This window comes from Hyla sarda, chromosome 6 (assembly GCF_029499605.1).
Source record: "Hyla sarda isolate aHylSar1 chromosome 6, aHylSar1.hap1, whole genome shotgun sequence".
Lineage (NCBI taxonomy): Eukaryota > Metazoa > Chordata > Amphibia > Anura > Hylidae > Hyla > Hyla sarda.
In genome coordinates, this window is record NC_079194.1 from 73,323,186 (window position 1) to 73,346,636 (window position 23,451).

General features: G+C 43.7%; 1 protein-coding gene across 3 annotated transcripts in view; it reads left to right on the forward strand.

Annotated features, from left to right (window-relative positions):
* The window catches only part of CDC42EP1 (CDC42 effector protein 1), a 49,318-nt gene that overhangs the window by 19,236 nt on the left and 6,631 nt on the right, over window positions 1-23,451 (forward strand). Inside the window, exon 1 of one of the 3 annotated variants that reach the window (XM_056524132.1) lies at window positions 4,102-4,185. The exons of 1 other annotated variant lie outside the window; for it this stretch is intronic. The gene's annotated coding sequence lies outside the window, so the exon portion shown is untranslated. Of the gene's footprint in view, window positions 1-4,101; window positions 4,186-6,529; window positions 6,644-23,451 lie in introns of those variants that run through there. One more of the 3 variants, XM_056524133.1, reaches the window with a different exon arrangement.

Below are 23,451 nucleotides of genomic sequence, written 5' to 3' on the forward strand. Positions count from 1 at the left end.
TTGGGGGGCATGTCGCATGTAGGAAGCCCCTATGTCAGGACAGCAAAAAAAAAAAGCAAAAAAAACATATGACATTACTACACCCCTCAAGGAACGTAAGAAGGTGTTTGAAGACTTTTCGTTAAATGCTGTTTTTTCCTCCCAAATTTCTAATTTTTACAAGGGGTAATAGGATAAAATGCCCCTCAAAATTTGTAACCATATTTCTTCTGAGTATGGAAATACCCCCTGTGTGGACATCTAGTGCTCTGCTGGAGAATTACAATGCTCAGAAGAGAAGGAGCCACATTTGGCTTTTATAAAGCAAATTTTGCTGAAATGTTTTTTTGGGGGCATGTCGCATTTAGGAAGACCCTATGGTGCCAGAACAGAAAAAAAAAACAAGGTGGCTACTATTTTGGAAACTACACCCCTCGAGGAACGTAACAAGGGGCTCAGTGAGCCTTAACACCCCACAGGTGTTTGACGACTTTTCATTAAAGTCGGATGTGTAAAAGTAAAAAAAAAACTTTTTTCACTAAAATGCTGGTTTTTCCCCAAATTTTAAATTTTTACAAGGGGTAATAGGAGAAAATGCCCCCCAAAATTTGTAACCCCATTTCTTCTGAGTATGAAAATATCCCATGTTTGGATGTCAAGTGCTCTGCTGCCACACTACAATGCTCAAAAGAGAAGGAGGAGCGCCATTGGGCTTTTGGAGAGAGAATTTGTTTGGAATGGAAGTCAGGGGCCATGAGCATTTACAAAGCCCCCGTGGTCCCAGAACAGTGGACTCCCCCACATGTGATCCCATTTTGGAAACTACACCCCTCACAGAATTTAATAACGGGTGTAGTGAGCATTTATACCCCACTGGTGTTTGACAGATCATTAGAACAGTGGGCTGTGCAAATTAAAAATAAAATTTTCATTTTCACGGACCACTGTTCCAAAAATCTGTCAGACACCTGTAGGGCGTAAATGCTCACTGCACCCCTTATTAACTTACGTGAGGGGTGTAGTTTCCAAAATGGGGTCACATGTGGGGGGGTCCATTGTTCTGGCACTATGGGGGCTTTGTAATCACACATGGCCTTCAATTCCGGACACATTTTCTCTCCAAAAGCCCAGTGGCGCTCCTTCTCTTCTGAGCATTGTAGTTCGCCCGCAGAGCACTTTACATCCACATATGGGGTATGTTCTTACTCAGAAGAAATGGGGTTACAAATTTTGGTTTTTTCCCCCTATTTTCCCTTGTGAAAATGAAAAATTTACGGTAAAACCAGCATTTTAGTAAAAAAAAACTTTTTTATTTCATTTTCCCATCCAAATTTAACGAAAATCCGTCAAACACCTGTGGAGTGTTAAGGCTCACTATACCCCTTGTTATGTTCCATGAGGGGTGTAGTTTCCAAAATGGGGGTCACATGTGGGTATTTATTTTTTTGTGTTTATGTCATAAAAACTGTAAATCAGCCACCCCTGTGCAAATCACCAATTTAGGCCTCAAATGTACATGGCGCTCTCTCACTCCTGAGCCTTGTTGTGCGCCCGCAGAACATTTTATGTCCACATATGTGGTATTTCCGTACTCAGGAGGAATTGTGTTACAAATTTTGGGGGTCTTTTTTTCCTTTTACCTTTTGTGAAAATAAAAAGTATGGGACAACACCAGCATGTTAGTTTAAAATGTTTTATTTTTTTACATTAACAGGCTGGTGTAGCCCCCAACTTTTCCTTTTCATAAGGGATAAAAGGAGAAAAAGCCCCACAAAATTTGTAACTCAATTGCTCCCGAGTACGGAAATACCCAATATGTGGCACTTAACTGTTTCCTTGAAATATGTCAGGGCTCCGGAGTGAGAAGGAGGAGCGCCATTGGGCTTTTGGAGAGAGAATTTGTTTGGAATGGAAGTCAGGGGCCATGAGCATTTACAAAGCCCCCGTGGTCCCAGAACAGTGGACTCCCCCCACATGTGATCCCATTTTGGAAACTACACCCCTCACAGAATTTAATAACGGGTGTAGTGAGCATTTATACCCCACTGGTGTTTGACAGATCATTAGAACAGTGGGCTGTGCAAATTAAAAATACAATTTTCATTTTCACGGACCACTGTTCCAAAAATCTATCAGACACCTGTAGGGCGTAAATGCTCACTGCACCCCTTATTAACTTACGTGAGGGGTGTAGTTTCCAAAATGGGGTCACATGTGGGGGGTCCATTGTTCTGGCACTATGGGGGCTTTGTAATCACACATGGCCTTCAATTCCGGACACATTTTCTCTCCAAAAGCCCAGTGGCGCTCCTTCTCTTCTGAGCATTGTAGTTCGCCCGCAGAGCACTTTACATCCACATATGGGGTATGTTCTTACTCAGAAGAAATGGGGTTACAAATTTTGGTTTTTCCCCCTATTTTCCCTTGTGAAAATGAAAAATTTACGGTAAAACCAGCATTTTAGTATAAAAAAACTTTTTTATTTCATTTTCCCATCCAACTTTAACGAAAATCCGTCAAACACCTGTGGAGTGTTAAGGCTCACTATACCCCTTGTTATGTTCCATGAGGGGTGTAGTTTCCAAAATGGGGGTCACATGTGGGTATTTATTTTTTTGTGTTTATGTCATAAAAACTGTAAATCAGCCACCCCTGTGCAAATCACCAATTTAGGCCTCAAATGTACATGGCGCTCTCTCACTCTTGAGCCTTGTGCGCCCGCAGAACATTTTATGTCCACATATGTGGTATTTCAGTACTCAGGAGGAATTGTGTTACAAATTTTGGGGGTCTTTTTTTCCTTTTACCTTTTGTGAAAATAAAAAGTATGGGACAACACCAGCATGTTAGTTTAAAATGTTTTATTTTTTTACATTAACAGGCTGGTGTAGCCCCCAACTTTTCCTTTTCATAAGGGATAAAAGGAGAAAAAGCCCCACAAAATTTGTAACTCAATTGCTCCCGAGTACGGAAATACCCCATATGTGGCACTTAACTGTTTCCTTGAAATATGTCAGGGCTCCGGAGTGAGAGAGCGCCGTGCGCATTTGAGGACTAAATTAGGGATTGCTTAGGGGTGGACATAGGGGTATTCTACTCCAGTGATTCCCAAACAGGGTGCCTCCAGCTGTTGCTAAACTCCCAGCATGCCTGGAGAGTCAGTGGCTGTCCGGGAATGCTGGAAGTTGTTGTTTTGCAACAGCTGGAGGCTCCGTTTTGGAAACAGTGTTGCACAATACGTTTTTCATTTTTTGGGTGGGGAGACAGTGTAAGGGGGTGTATATGTAGTGTTTTACCCTTTATTTTGTGTTAGTATAATGTAGTGTTTTTAGGGTACATTCACACGGGTGGGGGTGTCCCGCTAGGAGTTTGAGCTGCGGCGGAAAATTTGCCGCAGCTCAAACTTGAAGCAGGAAACTCACTGTAAACCCAACCATGTGAATGTACCCTGTGCATTTCCATGGGGGGGGGAGCGGCAAACCTCCACCTGTTGCAAAACTACAACTCCCAGCACGCACTGACAGACCGTGCATGCTGGGTGTTGTACTTTTGCAACAGCTGGAGGCACACTGGTTGGAAAACCTTCAGTTAGATTCTGTTACCTAACTCCGTATTTTTCAACCAGTGTGCCTCCAGCTGTTGCAAAACTACAACTCCCAGCATGTACTGATCGCCAAAGGGCATGCTTGGAGATGTAGTTATGTGGTTGGAGGTACGCAACTACCACTCCCAGCATGACGAGACAGACGTTTGCTGTTTGTGCATGCTGGGAGTTGTAGTTTTGCTACCTTTAGAGGGCCACAGTTTAGAAACCACCGCACAGTGATCTCCAAACTGTGGCCCTCCAGATGTTGCAAAACTTCAAATCCCAGCATGCCCAGACAGCAAACTGCTGTCTGAGCATGCTGGGAGTTGTAGTTTTGCAAGATCTAGAGGGCCACAGTTTAGAGACCACTGCACAGTGATCTCCAAACTGTAGCTCTCCAGCTGTTGCAAAACTACAAATCCTGACATGCCCAAACAGCAAACAGCTGTCTGGGCATGCTGGGAGTTGTAGTTTTGCAACATCTGGATGGCTGCAGTTTAGAGACTAGAAACTGTATCCCTCCAGATGTTGCTAGGCAACAACTCAACGGCTTCTGTAGGATCGCCACACCAGGGAGCCGCATGTCATCGCTGCCCATCGCCGATCGCCGCCTGCCACTGGTAAGTGACCTCCGGCATTGGTCATCACCGGTTCCCCCGTTCTGCTCGGACTACAGTGGGTGGGCAGAACGGGGGAACCAAACTTTAATTCCGCCCCCACCCCCTTTCTGCCCACGATCTGCTATTGGTTTGTTGCTTCTGAACGACCAATAACAGGGATAGGAGGGGTGGCACCCCTGTCACCTCACTCCTATCACTTCAGGGGGATCGTGGGTGTCTTGGACAGCCCCGATCCCCCTTATTTTCCAGGTCAACGTAGACAGTTATGAACCAGAATCGCCGCAGATCACCGGTCTGAATTGACCGTAGATTTGCAGCGTTCGCCGAATTGGAGGGGGCCTCAGGACCCCCCTCGGCCATGTGCTGGGATGCCTGCTGAATGATTTCAGCAGGCTTCCTGGTCCAGTCCCAGACCGGCTACCGGCGGGGACTGAAATTCCCACGGTAGTACCCCCTCTGTCGTTAAGGGGGTTAAAGTTGGCCAAACCCACTGATTTTGGTGGGATAAGCTAGCCATATGTGTATGGGGGTATCCCAAATCGGATTCTTCATCCTTTGTTCTCAGGAGCCAAACTGAGCACATACATCCATTGGGGGGGGGGTGAAGAGAAATAGCAATCGGTCAAGCGACGGCCAACAGCTAAAATATATGTTATGTACCGGTTATGTACCGGTGTCTTCCTGACCTGTTAGGTGGATATCACCTAGCATGTCTGCCCCAAGCCCACTACTCAGGTTTAAATCTGATATGTATTACACTGTAATGTATTGTAAATGCACTTTGATGCTGTATTGGGCCCTAAGTGGTTAACTTCTTTGTGCAGGAGGATGCTTGCTTGCTTCAGCCAATCAGGGCTGCTGCCCTTCTTCCCCTAAGTCTTCAAAACAAGGAGGAGATGGTCAGTGTCTAGAGAATGAGAAAGGAGAGAGTGGAGGTCACCTCTACACCTCTGCTGTGGACTTGTACCTCACCACATGAGGACAGGCCTAAGAAAATCCAGTTACAGCTCTAATCTGTTCAGAGCTACAACACCCTTCACAGGATCTTGTCGACCATGTTGTCCAGCAAATCAGAGCCAAGAGAGCCCACAAACCCCATTAGCAAAGAAGAGGATAAGAAGAAAGAAAGCCTTGGGTAACTCCGGTCCATAAATTTACAATCTAAACCCCAGCAGTAAGCCCTAGTTCCAGATTCCTATGTGGAGAGTCAGTGTTGGTCAGCTCCTAAGTCTCTTACAGGCCATACAGTGAAATCCAGAGCAGTCTAGCCCTAATTCTGCAAGCAAGAAGCTAGTTAGTCAGCAAGGACTACAAGTCCCATAGTGCCCCAAAGCCACTGTAATCCCTAAAGCATACTTCAGTGAACTTTGCACTACTGTTGAATAATGTTGAGGGCGAATATTTAGAATATAGTGATATATATTCGTAATGACGAATATTTTTTTTTTCCACAGTACACATCACAATGATGTGTACTGTGTAAAAGAAAAAGTGATCATCCCTCCCTGCTTCCAGGTTGTGGTCCAAAGAAGGCTCCAATATTATTTACTGTGTGAGTCGGTGTAGAGCGCGAATATTTCGTATATGCGAATATTTGCGAATATCGGCACTTCCAGAGGACACTTCCTTTAGCTTGTCGGCCAATGAAGGATGCAAAAACAGTTGTCAGAGGTTAGCAACATCCCTAGCAACCAATAGGAAAGTTGCCCACAGATACTTAGTTGCAAGATATAATCGCGCATGCGCACTATACAAATTTAATTACGAATTTCTCATGGACAAAAGTGAACGAATATGTGAAATTCGTGAACATTTATCCATATATTCATGAAATATCGCAAATTTGAATATGGCCTATGCCGAACATCACTACTGTTGAACTGTTCCTGTATATTTTTGCAAGTTCCTGAGTAAAATTAGTAGTCTCCATAACCCTGCATCTGTGGTCGTTATTACCTCAGTGCTTGGCCCAGGAAGCTACTACCCTTGGAGCATGGAGGTTAATGCTACCCTGCATCACGAACCTTATTCCAGACACATCACCCCAGTAAGCCACCACATATACAGCTAGCTTAAATGGGCACAATCTCTCCCAAAAACGTTTGACATGTTGTAAAGACATGTGAAAATTTTTGATGAGTCTTGGTCTAGATCAGTGGCGTCGCTAGGGTAGGGCAGAGGGGGCCATGGCCCTCCTAGATCATGACGTGCCCCCCAAATTTAAAATAAATAGAGATGTCCCGATACTAGTATCGGGGCCAGTGGCGGACTGACCGGCTGGGTAAAGAGCCCGCTGCAGCTGCTGGGGATATCCCTGTGCTGCTCCTGGTCTGTGTATCATTAGTAGAGACAGGTAGAGCACGGATGAAGGTACCTGATGATGGCTCCGCCCCCAGCACTGGAGAGGACGGGGCCGAGAGCTGACAGGCCTCCGGAACACAGAGCAGCTTCATGTGAGGTGAGTGATGTCCTCCCTCTCTCCCCCCTGATCAGCAGTCTATCCTGGGGCTGGGTGACGTGTATAGTAGCAGTCCAGAGGGGTCACTTACCCTCCTTCAGTGTCCACAAGTCATATCAGAACAATTTTTTGGGTAAAACCGCGCAATTTTTTGCCCCATTTTTCCATAAATTGTTCTGGTAATATGACCTGTTGGAGACCTGTGGACATTGGAGGAGGGAAAGTGACCTCTCTGGAAGGACATGTGAACACACTGCTAGTTTATTGTTAACCCCTTAAGGGTATATTCACATGTACAGGATCAGCTGCATATTTTTGCTGCATATTTTGTGCAGCTGATTTTGCAACCCATTAGCTTCAATAGGTAGCAAAATCAGCTGCAGAAAATATACAGCAGATCCTGTACGTGTGAACATACCCTAAGGGCTCATTCAGGGATGGATCCACAGTGTATTTTACACTGCAGATCCACCGACAATGGACCATACAGTGCTGCCTCCATCTGTGCCTGCTCATAACGGCAATCCTCCACCACGGGCAGACACGCTTTTGATGTGTTTACTCTCACACATCATGGCCGCTCCTCCTGCTCTCTGAGCTAGGCCGAGAGCAGCCGCGATGTGTGCGAGTATACACATCAAAGCGTGTCTGCTCATAGTGGTGGATTGCTGTTTTGAGCAGGCACAGATGGAGGCAGCACTGTAGGGTCCATTGTCGGGGGATCCGCAGCGTAAAATATGCTGGGGATCCATCCGTGTAAATGAGCCCTAAGGACAGAGGCCCACATTTATCATTGAAGTGCAAGTGAAGCATTTTTTTACACCTTTTTTTTTGTGTGCTGATAATGTGTAGGCGCACCAAATTTATTAAAAGGTAAAAGAGCTTTGATAAATTTTGTGCAGGTCACATTTTCTGAAATTTCTGTCTACACATACACCAAAAAGCTACACCATGTCTGGGCTGGTGTAGTTTTAGAGACTTTTCAGTGGCTTTACGCCTTTTTTTGCTCCTTTTTACAAAAAGGCGCAATGATAAATCCCTTCCATATCATGTATTTTGCCAAAATCAGTGGATTGCAACTCAAAATAAGTGTATTGCAACTCAAGATCAGCAGAAATTTGTAAACAAAAAGGGGCAAAAAAAGGTGAAAAAAAACCCTGCTTGCCCCTTTTTTGCCCCTTTTTTAGACACAAAAAACAGTCTAAAGACAATGATAAATGTGGGCCACAAGGCGTATGTGTACGCACAGTGCCTGCTCCCACTGTGTTGTTTAAATCATTAGCTAGAACCCTCAGCTAATGCCAGACATCACCAATCAGGCTGATGTCTGACATTAACACTTTAGATGCCGCTATCAAAGTTGATGGTAGTGTCCAAAAGTTTTAACGCCTTAAAGGAGAACTCCAGAACATAAAAATTGTCCCCCTTACTGCCGGCAGTAAAAAAATAAAGATGTACATACCTTCCTCCGCTCCCCCAGGGCCTTCGGTAACCGGCTCCGGCCTCCGCCACGATCCTCTTCCTGGTTGCCGGTGGTCGGGGAGTCATACTGCGCTCAGCCAATCACCAGCCGCAGTGAAGTCCCGACTCGGCCGGCGATAGGCTGAGCGGCAGTGTGACGTTTTCGGCCCCGGCCGCAGGTGCCAGTGTAGTGAAGAATTTTGTGTCCTGAAGCGTTCTCACACTGCCGCTCAGCCTATCGCCTGCCGAGTCGGACTTCACTGCGGCCGGTGATTGGCTGAGCGCAGTATGATTCATCCGACCACCGGCAACCAGGAAGTGGATCACGGCGGAGACCAGAGACGGTTACCGGAGGCCCCGGGGGACAAGAGGAAGGTATATACATATTTATTTTTTTACTGCCGGCAGTATGGGCGACAATTTTTATATTTCGGAGTTCTCCTTTAAGACAAAGCGTTTTTCCACTTTTGTTTTTTCCTCCTCACCTTTTAAAAATCATAACCCTTTCAATTTTGCACCTAAAAATCCATATGATGGCTTATTTTTCACCAATTCTACTTTGTAGTAACATCAGTCATTTTACCCAAAAATCTACGGCAAAAATGGAAAAAAAAATCATTGTGCAACAAGAATGTATGAAGATTTGAAATTACATTTTTTTATATTTTTTTTTATTAAACATGTTCTGCACAGTGTATGTATATTTATTTATGATATATATATATATATATATATATAAATATATATATATATATATATATATATATATATATATATATATACACACACACACGTTTTAAAATTGCCCCCCCCACTTTTGTCCCTGGCCCCCCATGTGCCCCCCCTAAATATGAATGCTGGAGACGCCACTGGTCTAGATGTTCAGACTTCCACTGATCACTACAATGAGCGTGTTATCTCCAAGCTCAGTTTACCACTAAGATGGACTCCTATAGTAAGTTCTGTTCTCACAACTGGTGGGGTGAACATTCAGACTCCCGCAAAACAAAACTTTGACCACATCTCTACAATATCTAAAAGGTTTTAGAAAGTGACAGGACCACTTTAACAGTATGAGTCAAGGTATCTGGCAAGCAATAATTCAGCATAAACCTACCTCAATGCATGGAAAATCTTGCTATATCAATGAACATTGTATACATTTTATTAAGTCGTTGATCTCCGTTCTGAGTGAAGGGTGGGGTATTGTTTTAGTCAATGAGTTGGTCCATTTATGACTTTAATGTATCAGCCAGTAGACCGGATATTGACTTCAAAGAGTCCCATCTCTAGTCTTTTTGAGGCTCAATGGCTGTTGTGTTTGATATTTGACACAATACAACTTACTGTCTGGTGGACATGAATATCGTTGTTCTCTGCATGTTCAGAATACATTTTACTTTTCCAAGTGTCATCCTTTTTCCCTGATGTAGATACTTTAGTAAATAACAGAACTGCAGTGAAGGACGTGGACATTTTTCTTGAAGATTCGAAGGAAGGAAGTCACATTAGGTTCTAAGAATTTCACTGGGGCCAGAGGGAGAACAGGAAAACCAATGTAAACTTCCCCCTATTAACAGGACATTTAGAGGGAAGAAAGAAGACAATGGGATCCTGGAGGGGAAGGGCGAGGGCACGAGTTTAACATTAGAGAATGAGAACACAGGCTGTTTCCACCTGTGCCAATAGCAATATAAACAAGCAAGTCACCGACTGACATTACAAGTGCCTTTAATTTTGGAGATGATCCAATTCCAGGACAAATGAGAAGTAATGAGCAGAATTTATCAATGCCCTTTGTTTCCAGGAGGTAGAATACTGACGGCTTTATCAGAATAAGTACAATAGAATTGTTCAGCAGTGGATAGTTTATGCATGTGTGGTGGCGGGGTGTGTGTGGTGCAGGGCAGATGTTGTCACCCTAGGGGCAGATGGCATTAACCCCTTGTATTCGTGACACCAGGACATGGTTTAGCTTATAACCAGCCGAAGGTATATCGCTGGATCCTGGGCAAGGCACAGGGGCAATAAAGACTCTGACGCCAAGTTACGGACAACAGAAGCTTTACTGAGTGTAGACAGTTGGTAAAGTCTATACAGTTCAGCCGGGGCCCAAGGAGGTGACCAGTGACCTTAAGGGCTTGCTAGAACTTGTAGTAGGACTGGACAATTGAATGCAGACCACGCTGACTTGACAGATGACAGGGACTGACTTGACTTGACTCATAAAGCTGTGACTTTAGCTTATTTGAATTGATGGTGGCTGCAGGACTGGACTTTGAGGTCTCCAACACTCTGGACACACACACTAGGCATGACTGCACTCGACCTCAGCTTAGCAGAAGAGAAGAGCTCAAAGAGAGAGAAGCTCCACGCAGGGCTTATATGGGGGAGATTAGGAGGGAGCCCATAGGTCACCCTTGGGATCACCTGGTCACTGGTACCTCCTGGGTAACAGTCACATGACATATCACATGGTATAACTCTACATTTTATAACACTTTAAATGGTAAAACAGCCTTGGGGACACTGACAAAGGTAACACCTCCCGTACTGGGCCACCATTCATGGATAAACAAAGAATGAGGAAGCAGAACAAGATCTGGTCAGAAGATACATTCCTGGGCAGTCACTGGGGGTTTTACAGGCCAAAGAAGGAGAAAGAGATTCAGATATGTGATATAATCAGAAGAGGATGATTTATTTTAAAATGTAATGTCAACATTAAAAAAAAAATATATATATATGTGTATATATATATATATATATATATATATATATATATATATATACAATTTTTAGGTTTTGAGCTCTATTTTCTAATATAGACCTTTAAAACGAGTCCTACTGATATCTAGAGTGGGAGAGTTCTCCTTTCGAATGGAGCATGGTGGTCGAACATGCATAGTAACAATCCATCCAAAATCTATGGAGGTTTATCAAATCCTGTGCAGAGGAAAAGTATCACATTGCTTCTTTCATTTTTCAGAGGCCTTTTAGAAATGAAAGAGTCAATCTGATTAGTTGCTTTGGGCATCTGGTCAACTTTTCCTCTGCACAGGTTTTGATAAATCTCCCCCTATAGATATTGAGTACAGCACATGACTATTTTCGGAAGGCCCATACACTTTGAATTGCTTAAATGATACTCGAGAAACACAGGGACCATGGACGGAACCCTCACTTAACAGAGCAGTAGGGGTTTCAGTGGTTGGACCGCCGCTGCCGCTGATCTAGAAGTTAGCATTTTCCGAATGGATAAATGGTAATTATAGATAAACAAATGGATTTGGCAAAAATCTGCTTCGGTCCAAATTTCACAAAAAGAATTCAGATTGGTAAGAATCCAAACTTTTTGTGGTTTGCTTTCGATTTGTTTTTTTGTCCCTGCTCCTATATAATAAGTGGCCTGGAGGTAAAAAGCAATGCTGAATGCATCACAGCTTCTCACTACATTCATTGGACCAAAGATTCTGCAGCCATTCACAGGAGTTTTTGTTTTTGTACATATGGGTCATGGGGAGTCACACAAAATTCTTAATTGGAATCCAAATCTGACAGAATCTCAAACTTGAAACTGAAAAAAATCTCTGGTGAGCTGCTCATCTCTAGAGATAATTTACCTATTAATCTGCTAAAAGGGTTATTCAGCCACAAAAATCATATCCACTATCCACAGGATAGAGGATAAGTGTCTGTTCACGGGCTGGGGGTGGGGCTTTGGTTGGGCTGATTGCACCCGCCCTCCACCCCTCCATGATCTCCAACCAGAACAGGGCTCTGACTCTCTAGATTTAAAAACAAAAGATAGACATACACTTTAGAGAGAACCAATTATCACATTTTACCATATATAATGCTTGGCAAAGCGTTATATAGGATAAAATCTTTATCCTCACCATCCCTGGTGGACGTTCCTGCCTGCGGGGATGGTGAGGATATGGACTTATAAACCGCTCCCCGCCGCACCCGTATGTAGTCCTCTGGGTGGGGAGCTCCTCTCAACTAGTCCTGTGTCTTTGGCCGGTAGCGACTCCCCCTCGGCTTGATTGACGGGCTGCATCATCGCTCTGCTCCGTGTGTTCAGTGAGCAGAGCGATGACGCGGCCCGTCAATCAGTGTGTCACTGCTGGCCAAAGACACGGGACTAGGTGAAAGGAGCTCCCCGCCCAGGGGACTACTTACGGGGTCGTTGGGGAGCATCATATAAATTCATATCATAGATTATAATTTATCAATGTCAGTGTGTAGGGTAGGGGGAAGCAACTCTCAGTACCAACACTGATCAGCTGTTTGGGGCAACACATGTATAGGTGGGCACAGTGCCCTTTTCATTACTTACAATGGCCTGTATGCCTGTATGAGATACTCCTAGTAATGGCTATGCATAGTATTGATGCCTTGTCCCATTTACAAACCCCTATATTAAATTTAAAAAAAAGTCCCTGGCATTTTAAACAACTTCCCTCCATTAGCAACCAATCAGATTGCTTCTTTCATTTTTTACAGGCCTCTTTAAAAATGAAAGAAGCAATCTGATTGGTAGCCATGGGCAACTGCACCACTTTTCCTTTACACAGGTTTTGATAAATCTCCCCCTAAGTCATTGCTTAGCAGTAAGCAATAGATGTGCTGTGATTGGCCAGACAACTAACAGCAAAGAAGTGTCTACCTGAAATGGAGAGAATGAAAAAAGCAGTGCCCCATGAGGGTTAGCCCCCCCCCCCCCCCCCCCCCCAAAAAAAAAAAAAAAAAAAAAAAAAACATACAGTTTGCTTTAAAAAAAATTATAAATGAATCAGTATCTTAAAGGGGTACTCCCCTGGAAAACTTTTTTTTTTTTTTTAAATCAACTGGTGCCAGAAAGTTAAACAGATTTGTAAATTACTTCTATTTAATAATCTTAATCCCTCTAGTACTTATCAGCTTCTATTTGCTCCACAGGAAGTTATTTTCTTTTTGAATTTCCTTTCTGTCTGACCACAGTGCTCTCTGCTGACACCTCTGTCCTGTTTAGGAACTGTCCAGAGCAGGATAGGTTTGCTATGGGGATTTGCTCCTACTCTGGACAGTTCCTAAAATGAACAGAGATGTGAGCAGAGAGCACTGTGGTCACACAGAAAGGAAATTCTAAAAGTAAAGAACTTCCTGTGGAGCAAATAGAAGCTGATAAGTACTAGAAGGATTAAGATTTTTAAATAGAAGTAATTTACAAATCTGAAATTGTGGGGAAGAATATGGCAATGCCACCGAGCTTCCTGCACTCACCGCTACAGCTTCCAAAGGTAAGCTCCTAGACGGTCTCCTCCAGCGGGGACCTCAGATGACAGGGGCGCTCAGACTTGAGCGTGCTTCGTCCGGCCAGATTTACAAATTTGTTTAACTTTCTGGCACCAGTTGATTTTTTTTTTAAATTATGTTTTTCCTGGGGAGTACCCCTTTAAGTTTGTGTGTATATTGCAACTTCTGTTCTATATCTGCTTAATCTTATAGATTTTTTTTTATAATGCACATGTTCCCTTCAAATCTCTTAAAGGGGTACTCCAGTGAAAAACTTTTTTTCAATCAACTGGTGCCAGAAAACTAAACAGATTTGTTAATTACTTCTATTTAAAAATCTTAATCCTTCCAGTACCTATCAGCTGCTGTATACTACAGAGGTAGTTCTTTTCTTTTTAAATTTGTTTTCTGTCTGACCACAGTGCTCTCTGCTGACACCTCTGTCCATGTCAGGAACTGTATAGAGCAGGATAAGTTTGCTATGGCAGTTTGCTCCTGCTCTGGACAGTTCCTAACATGGACAGAGGTGTCAACATAGAGCACTGTGGTCAGGCAGAAAGGAAATCCAAAAAGAAAAGAACTTCCTCTGTAGTATACAGCAGCTGATAAGTACTAGAAGGTTTAAGATTTTTAAATAGAAGTAATTTACAAACCTGTTTAACTTCATGGCACCAGTTAATAATTTTTTTTTTTTTTTTTTTTTTTACAGGTGTACCCCTTTAAGTATCTAAGGCACAGTTTTCAGTATGTATGACTTATTGATAACCTAAGCCCTGTAGTGACACAGGTCAGGGTCTGAACAGTAGCTGATGTGGAATTCCATTAGATAAGTGTGTGTGCACTGGAGCAATGATAACAAAACAAAGGTAGACTTGTGTGGTGTGGATCCCCTGGAGGTTACAAACATGACGGGTATAGAACAGTCTTTAGAGGATGGCGGAGGGTTCATGTGAACATGAGGAAGACTTATATCATTAATATTTCATGGCCGCTCCTTATCTCGTTGATCCAGGCTACAGATTCATCAGAAGTCTCAGCAGACAGGATGTTTCCTTTGAGTATTCAGGAAGTTGTTGTTTGTTTTTTTACGTTCTTTCTTTCTTGAAGGTTTGTCATTGCTTTTGCTGATGGGATAGATGTTGAAAAGAAAGATTTTTTTTTTTTTTTTTTTTTTGACCAAATCCATATGTGCCCTCCAGTCCTGAAGAGACACTGAGTGACTGTAATATTGATGTCTAGATCATGTCTTGGTTTGACTGCCAGAATGGTTTATTTCATGTAGCCGAAGACATGCAGCTCCGTAATAGAGTCATTAATTTCCAATATTACAATTTATGGTAGATGTATCATAGCTTCAGGAATATGAGTCTGCAGCATTGGAATCCTCCGTGTGCCCGCACTTTCTTACTTATTATCTCCCATCCCACATTCTACAGCAGCATCTGAACATAATGTGATTTCCCTACATAAGCAATCCCTTCAGTTTATTTCAAACTTGCAAATGGCATTCCGCAGAGGGAAATTGTTATTTGTCTGTGGCATCAGATAATGTCCATAGGAAATCTAAAATTGTCTCAACCAGTTCTGTCATTTCCAGTAATAACTATAGACATAAAGATAAGTAAAGCCAGAAAGACAGGCGCTAGGCTTTGTTTAAAAAAAATCTTTCATCCTAAATAACAGAAAAAATCTAAGCTAGAATGTCTTGATTCCCCATCATAAACTTTTATGGCATGTCCCCAAAGTGAAATCCCTGCCCATTGGGAGTATGTGGTGCTTTTGACCCTGTTGAAACCACCAACACAAGAATTAATGAAACCAATTCTTGCTTCCAGGTAGAGACTGAATACAGAGCCTGCTGAGTTGTTTTCTGAACTCGGAAAGACTTTAAAGGTTGTACTGGTGGTGGGTCCAGCTATCAAACATCTGTCTTCTATCCTGTCTTCCATCCCTATCATCTAGGTGGCCAGTCAACCCTAGTAGGAATCCCAGAAGTGTGTCCCCAGCTAGCAGACATTCATGGCATATCCTGCATAGTATTTCTAGGTATCCCACCTACTGAGAAAATAGGGGCCCATATGTCAATTAACGTAGAGACTGACTGCAGAGAGAGTCAATCATCTACTGCTTTCTTCATTTACAGTAAGTTGTTGGGAGCTAGGGCCTTATTACTGGGTGGTTATCATTAGTGATAAGCGGCAAAGGCCATATTCGAATTTGCGATATTTTGCAAATATATGCGCAAATATTTGTCATATATTCGCTAAATTCGTATGTGAAAAAAATTGCTTATGTGAAAATATATTATTATTCACATATGCACGAATATATTTTCTTTATAGTCTTAACATGTATTCGCTCATGATAAAAACTTGCAAAACTACAACTCCCAGTGTGCCCAGACAACAAACAGCTGTCTGGGCATGCTGGGAGTTGTAGTTTTGCAACATCTGGGGGGCCACAGTTTGGAGACCACTGTGCAGTCGTCTCTAAACTGCAGCCCTCCAGCTGTTCCAAAACTGCAAATCCCAGGATGCCCAAACGGCAAAAAGCTGTCTCGGAATGCTGGGAGTTGTAGTTGCGCACCTCCAGCTGTTGCATAACTACATCTCCCAGTACATGCTGGGAGGTGTAGTTCTGCAATAGCTGGATGCACACTGGTTGGAAAATACTGAGTTAGGTAACAGAACCTAACTGAAGGTTTTCCAACCAGTGTGCCTCCAGCTGTTGCAAAACTACAACTCCCAGCATGCATGGTTAGTCAGTGCATGCTGGGAGTTGTAGTTTTGCAAAAGCTGGAGGTTTGCCCCCCCCCCCATGTGAATGTACAGGGTACATTCACATGGGCGGTTTAACAGTGAGCTTCCTGTTTTCCGCTGCAGTGCAAACTCCTAGCGGGAAACTCACCGCAAACCCGCCTGTGCGAATATACCCTAAAAACACTACACTACACATAATAAAGGGTAAAACACTACATATACACCCCCTTTCACGCCCCCCCCCCCCCCCCAATAACAATGAAAAACATATCATATGGCAGTGTTTCCAAAACGGAGCCTCCAGCTGTTGCAAAACATCAACTTCCAGCATTTCCGGTCAGCCACTGACTGTCCAGGCATGCTGGGAGTTTAGCAACAGCTGGAGGCACCCTGTTTTTTAATCATTGGTGTAGAATACCCCTATGTCCACCCCTATGCAATCCCTAATTTAGTCCTCAAATGGGCATGGCGCTCTCACACTTCGGAGCCCTGTCGTATTTCAAGAAAACAGTTTAGGGCCACATATGGGGTATTTCTGTACTCAGAAGAAATTACGTTACAAATTTTGGGGGGCTTTTTCTCCTTTTATCCCTTATGAAAAGGAAAAGTTGGGGTCTACACCAGCCTGTTAGTGTAAAAAAAAAAAATTTACACTAACATACTGGTGTTGCCCCATACTTTATATTTTCACAAGCAGAAAAAGGAAAAAAAGACCCCCAAAATTTGAAACGCAATTTCTCCTGAGTACGGAAATACCCCATATGGGGGCGTAATATGCTCTGCGGATGCACAACAAGGCTCAGGAGTGAGAGCGCACTATGTACATTTGAGGCCTAAATTGGTGATTTGCACAGGGGGGGCTGACTTTACAGTGGTAAAAAGATAAATACCCACGTGTGACCCCATTTTGGAAACTACACCCCTCACGGAACGTAACACGGGGTATAGTGGTCATTAACACCCCACAGGTGTTTGAGCAATTTTTGTTAAAGTTGGATGGGAAAACAAGAAAAAAAAATGTTTTCACTAAATGCTGGTGTTACCCTAAATTTTTCATTTTCACAAGGTAAAATAGGGAGAAAAAAAAACACCAAAATTTGTAGCACCATTTCTTCTGAGTATATAAATACTCCATATGTGGATGTAAAGTGCTCTGCGGGCGAACTACAATGCTCAAAAGAGAAGGAGCACCATTGGGATTTTGGAGAGAGAATGTGTCTGGAATTGAAGGCCACGTGTGTTTAAAAAGCCCCCCGTGGTGCCAGAACAATGGACCTCTCCCACATGTGACCCCATTTTGGAAACTACCCCCCTCACATAATGTAATGACTGCAGTGTAAGGGGTAAGGGGTCCAGTGAGCATTTACACCCCACAGGTGTCTGACAGATTTTTGGAACAGTGGTCGGTAAAAAGGAAAAATAAAATGTTTCATTTGCACAGCCGACTGTTAAAGATCTGTCAAATGCCAGTGGGGTGTAAATGCTCACTGCACCCCTTACTAAATTCTGTGAGTGGTGTAGTTTCCAATATGGGGTCACATGTGGGGGGAGTCCACTGTTCTGACACTATGGGGGGCTTTGTAAATGCACAAGGCCCCCGACTTCCATTCCAAACAAATTCTCTCTTTAAAAGCTCAATGGCGCTCCTCCATTCCTGAGCCCTGTAGTGCACCAGCAGAGCACTTTACATCCACATATGGGTTATTTCCATACTCAGAAAAAATGGGGTTACAAATTTTGGGAGTCTTTTTTTCCTATGACCCCTTGTGAAAAAGAAAATTATGGGGCTACACCAGCATGTTAGTGTAAAAAATTATTTTTTTGCACTAACATGCAGATGTAGACCCCAACTTTTTTTCTTTTCATAAGGGGTAAAAGGAGAAAAATCCCCCTAAAATTTGTAACGCAATTTTTCCTGAGTACTGAAATACCCCATATGTGGCCCTAAACTGTTGCCTTGAAATACAACAGGGCTCTGAAGTGAGAGAGCGCCATGTGCATTTGAGGCCTAAATTAGGAATTCACCATAAGGGGCGGACCCGGTTACAGGGATGGTGGTTGTCTACACCAAAACCCTATGGCAGTGTTTCCCAAACAGAGTGCCTCCAGCTGTTGCAAAACTCCCAGCCTTCCAGGACAGTCAATGGCTGTCCAGCAATACTGGGAGTTGTTGTTTAGCAACAGCTGTAGGCTCCATTTAGGAAACACTGCCGTATGAGATGTTTTTCATTTTTATTGGGAGGACGTGTAAGGGTGTGTATGTAGTGTTTTACTTTTTATTTTGTTTTAATGTAGTGTAGTGTTTTTAGGGTACATTCACACAGGCGAGGGTTCCCAGTGAGTTTTCCACTGGGAGTTCGAGCTGCAGCAGAAAATTTGCCGTGGCTCACACTGGTAAAAGGTAAACCACTGTAACCCCCCCCCCCCCCCCCCCGTGTGAATGTGCCCTGTACATTCACATGGGGTGGGGGCCCAAACCTTCAGCTGTTGCAAAACTACAACTCCAAGAATGCACAGACAGACCATACATGCTGGGAGTTGCAGTTTTGCAACAGCTGTAGGCACACTTGTGGGGAAACACTGAGTTAGGAAACAGACTCTAGCTCAGTGATTCCAACCTGTGTGCCTCCAGCTTTTGCAAAACTACAACTCCCAGCATGTACAGTCTGTCAGTGCATTCTGAGAGTTGTAGTTATGCAACAGCTGGAGGCACACGGGTTGGAATCACTGAGTTATGAAACAGACTCTAGTTCAGTGTTTCCCAACCAGTGTGCCTACAGCTGTTGCAAAACTACAACTCCCAGCATGCACTGACAGCCGAAAAGCATGCTAGGAGTTGTAGTTATGCAACAACTGGGGAAGAACAGTTTGGAGACTGCTAAGTAGTGGTCTCCAAACTGTGGTCCTCCAGATGTTGCAAAACTACAACTTTCAGCATGCACTGACTGCCTGGGCATGCTGGGAATTGTAGTTTTGCAACATCTGGAGGGCTACAGTTTGGAGACCACTGTATAGTCGACCACGGTTTTAAGTTCGGTTGGAAAAGCGCATACAGGTCAGAAATGAGCCGAAAGGAGCGCACGTTTCACTCTGGTCGGCTCATTGAAATGAATTACCATAGCGGGCGCATACTGCCGGGATACCGGTTTTAGCTCCCCCCAGCCGTATGCGCTCCCGTATGGGTAAAAACATGGTGTGAACCCACCCATAGCGAAGGGGTGGGATACTTTCCTATTGGTTGCTGGGTATGTTGTTAATCTCCGACAACTGTATTTGCATCATTCTCATTGGCATACAAGCTAACAGAAAGGAGGGATCAATATTCGCGAATATTCAAGCACCAGTCTCACACACTAGTATTAAAGCCTTCTTTACACCACACAAGCTGAAAGCAGAGAGGGATGATCACTGTGATGTGTACTGTGAAAAAAAAAAAAGAATATTTGTAATTGCGAATATATAGTTCTATATTCGCGAATATTCGTGAATTTGCGAATATGCGATATTCGCGAATAAAATTCGCATTGCGAATATTCGGGAGCAACACTAGTTATCATCTGAAAAGCAAATTTGTAACGTCTGGCCCTGGCTGAACATGAAGAGTTATATGAATTTCGTTGGGCTGGGGCTGCTTGGAGCTAACCTGTGTCGATTGGGTGGGGTTCTCATCTCTGCTACCTATCAGGAAGGTGTATCCCTGATCATCTGCCTATATATACATTAGGAGCAGTGATCAGTTCATTGTCTGTGAAAGGTTATACCTTAGCTGACACCTCCTGCTTACTGGATACTTGCTTGTTTATTGATCTATGGCTTTTCCCTTAACTCTTTTCTGGCTCTGCGTTCCTGTACTCTGCTATTTCCTTGTACTGACCTTGGCTAGACTGACATTGATTTGATTGTGTGTGTCTTAGTGTATCTCTATTAGTTTGTGTGCCTCCAACTGTTTCCTCGCTCATACTGTTTATGTATTTTATTATTTTGACAACGCTGCCCCAGCACTTGGCAAAGAGGGTTTGTCATTGTGGTTGTTGATCCATCACTTAGGGCACTGTCTGTGGCTGTGGGTTAGGGCTTCACTGTTCCCTGCAGTTACACATGTTTTGTTACCCAGAGAGCACCAGGTGATCAGTGACCCGCAGCTAGCCTATGGGTTCCTTGCTCAGCCCCCCTTTATAAGAGGGGGAGGTACTACAATTTCTCTCTTCCACCACACATTCTGCTGAGGTCAAGTCCAGTCCAGACGGCTCAGAGCCAGTGTCCAGCACATCTGGAGGCCTCAAGCCTAAATTACAGCCACAAGTCAGTAAGTCAAGTCATCTCTGTGTGCTGTAACTATCTTCAGTCAAGTCAAGTCTATTATAGTCAGCGTGGCTCTGCTAAAGTCTGTCAAAGTCACTGCAAGTCCCAGCAAGCTGCGAGGTCCCCTGTGTTACTGGTAATCTCTCTGGGTTCCTGGCCTAGCCGTAAAGATTGTACCATCTGTCTACCTCAGTAAAGCTTCGGTTAACCCTAATCTGGCCTTGGACTCTTATTTGCCCTGCCTAACTAGGACTAGTGGTGCTACTGTTTGGGTGGTTCTCGGTTAAAACCACGCCCTGGCATCACGAACATTAAGGGGTTAACACCATCTGCCCTAGGGCTACAACATCTGCCCCACCCACCTCTCATTGCAACCCTGTGGAGCACCACACGGGTGGGGATTGACATTGTAATACAGCCCTAACTAAAGAAGATGAGCAAACCCTTCATCTCCATCTTCACCTGGATCTAAAGGCTAGTAACTGCTTGACTTGGCTCGCTCTCTTCATAGGACCGGGCTCAGAAGTTGTGCCCCACACATCAGATGTTTTTGACATATTCTATGTAAAACCCCTTTACTTTTATACATAATATAAATATAATTTTAGAGGCCTTCTACAGTACATGAGTGATGCTGGGTCTCAGTCCTGACAGTGGTCATTTGGGTTGCCACACATATAAACTGTTTTGTTATGTAATTTAATACTGCATGATAAACAGGGAATATTTCTTCACTATTCGAAGTCTGTGGAGGTTAAAGGTGACAAGTACTAAAGTAACATTCATAATATGTACCCCTGTCCATGTAGAAGACTGAGGTTACTCGGAAATTGCTGATGAGACTCTAAAACACATAAAGACAAGCCGGAGGCTGCAATTTCTAAACAATTCTATGATTGGTGGATAGATGATCTTACAGAGATGCCTTCATGGAAACAAACTTTCCCTTTAGGAATAAATACATTCTGCTACTGGAAAATGTTTTATTTCTAATAGTGGAGGATATTATACATCTATATAATTCAATGTGCTAAAGCTGCATACCAACAGTTTGACTGTTAACTTTTATCTGTAACTGGAGTTGAGTTCAATGCAGGTATTTTGACTATGACCGTGGGCATCGGGGCTAAGTACAAAAGTAAGGGACCATGGAAGGAACATTTACCAAATTGCCTTAAATGTGGCTAGGGGTTGTAACACAGTGATCAGTCCTTTTAAGTGTAATTTCTGCTCAGTGTACACCATGGCGTGTGTGTATTCTGTTTTCCCATGCTCTTTATGTCCATCCATTGGAATGCTGAGCTTGTTTGTCACAAGGCATTTTAGGAAATCTCTATAATGCCGGCTTTGTCTTAACAAGTGAAGAGGGTCATATTAGCAAAAAGTACATTACTTTAGACTAAGAATTTTTTCAGCCAGAGGTTTCCCCCCCCCCCCTCTCCTGTGAAAAGCTCAGTATCTAAAACTTACCGTATTTATCGGAGTATACAACGCACTGGCCTATAACACGCACCCTCATTTTTCCAAGGAAATTTGCGTAAAAAAGGTTTTCTACCCAAATATCCTTGCTAAAATGAGGGTGCATTTGTGTGCAGGTATACCTCTATAAACAGTTTCTGGCCCCGCAGAAGCCGCTGCCGTACAATGATTTAAATTGGGCACTTTATATCATTGAACTGCAGCAGCTTCTGCGGGGCCAGAGTCCTGCCGCTGCCCAGGTCCCTCCCCATTGCCAATTTTATAGTTACATGTCCTGGGGACCGCGCTCCTTCAGGCTCTGGGGCTGTCACTGTGTGTCGTGCACTGACGAGTGACGTCGCGTTGAGGACCACAGGAGAGATCTAATGGTGACCTCCACTCTCTCTCCACTCTCTCCTTAACCACTGACTAACTCCTTTCACTCTCGCCTATACTTAGGGGAGCAGAGCAGCAGCCCTGATTGGCTGAAGGACGCATGTGATCCCCTCAGCATATTCCTACACAAAGAAGTTAACCCCTTAGGGCACAATAAAGCATGCATGTGCATTGACAGTATATTACAGTGCAATAAATTGGACATATAAATCTAAGTAGTGAGCCCAGAGCAGACATGCTAGGTAACATCCACCTGACAGGTCAGGAAGACAGGTGTTTTTTGCACCGAGTCACTACACTTGCAGACACACAGAGCAGGACAGTAAGTTTAGTGGTTGCAAACACACACAGCTACAAAGTAGGCTTGATGGTTGTAGGACACTATTAAAGACAGTGTACTAAGTGTACTAAACTTTAACAAGACTATAGCTTTTAGGTTATCTTCCTAGAGGTTCTTCACCAAGACTGGGGAGCATGTGATGCTTCACAGGTAGACAAAGATTCAGGTTGTATCTTGAGTGGCTACTATCTGTGGCCAATACTTTTGGAGATATATGAAAAATGATCAGAAAGTGCTTAGAAAGTGCTCCCTGTGCTCTTTACACAGCTAAGGTATATGGCCAATTTTAGGCTTTGTTCATATTCACACTGAAATATTTTTGAAGCCTGCGGTATGGGTTCCTTCCCATTTGATGGGAAAATAATACAATAGCATACAGCGCTAGCATGCAGTAGGTCCTAGACTATGAGGTCTCTAGACCTTTAGACAACATCATGCTTGCGGCTACTAGAGGCCCAGGGTGTCTCTTCCTCTGGGATGCACAATGAGTGACATCATGATGCCCCTCCCAAAGATAAAGAAGCTCTGGGCCTCTGGTGGCTGTAGGAAGACACTACCTGTGCCCTAGAAGCAGGATAAGACAGCAGTACTGTGGGGGATTCAAGAGGTTTATGTATTTTTTGTTTTGTTATTTTAATCTTCAGAGGGTCCTACATACAGGGGACAAGCTACTTTCAGAGGAGGCCCTGTCTTTTGGGGAAAAGCTACATACAGGGGGGAAAACTACCTTAACCCCTTAACGACGCAGGACGTATATTTACCTCCTGCGCCGGTGGCCCCACATCATATCGGGTCGGTCCCGGTGGCCATCA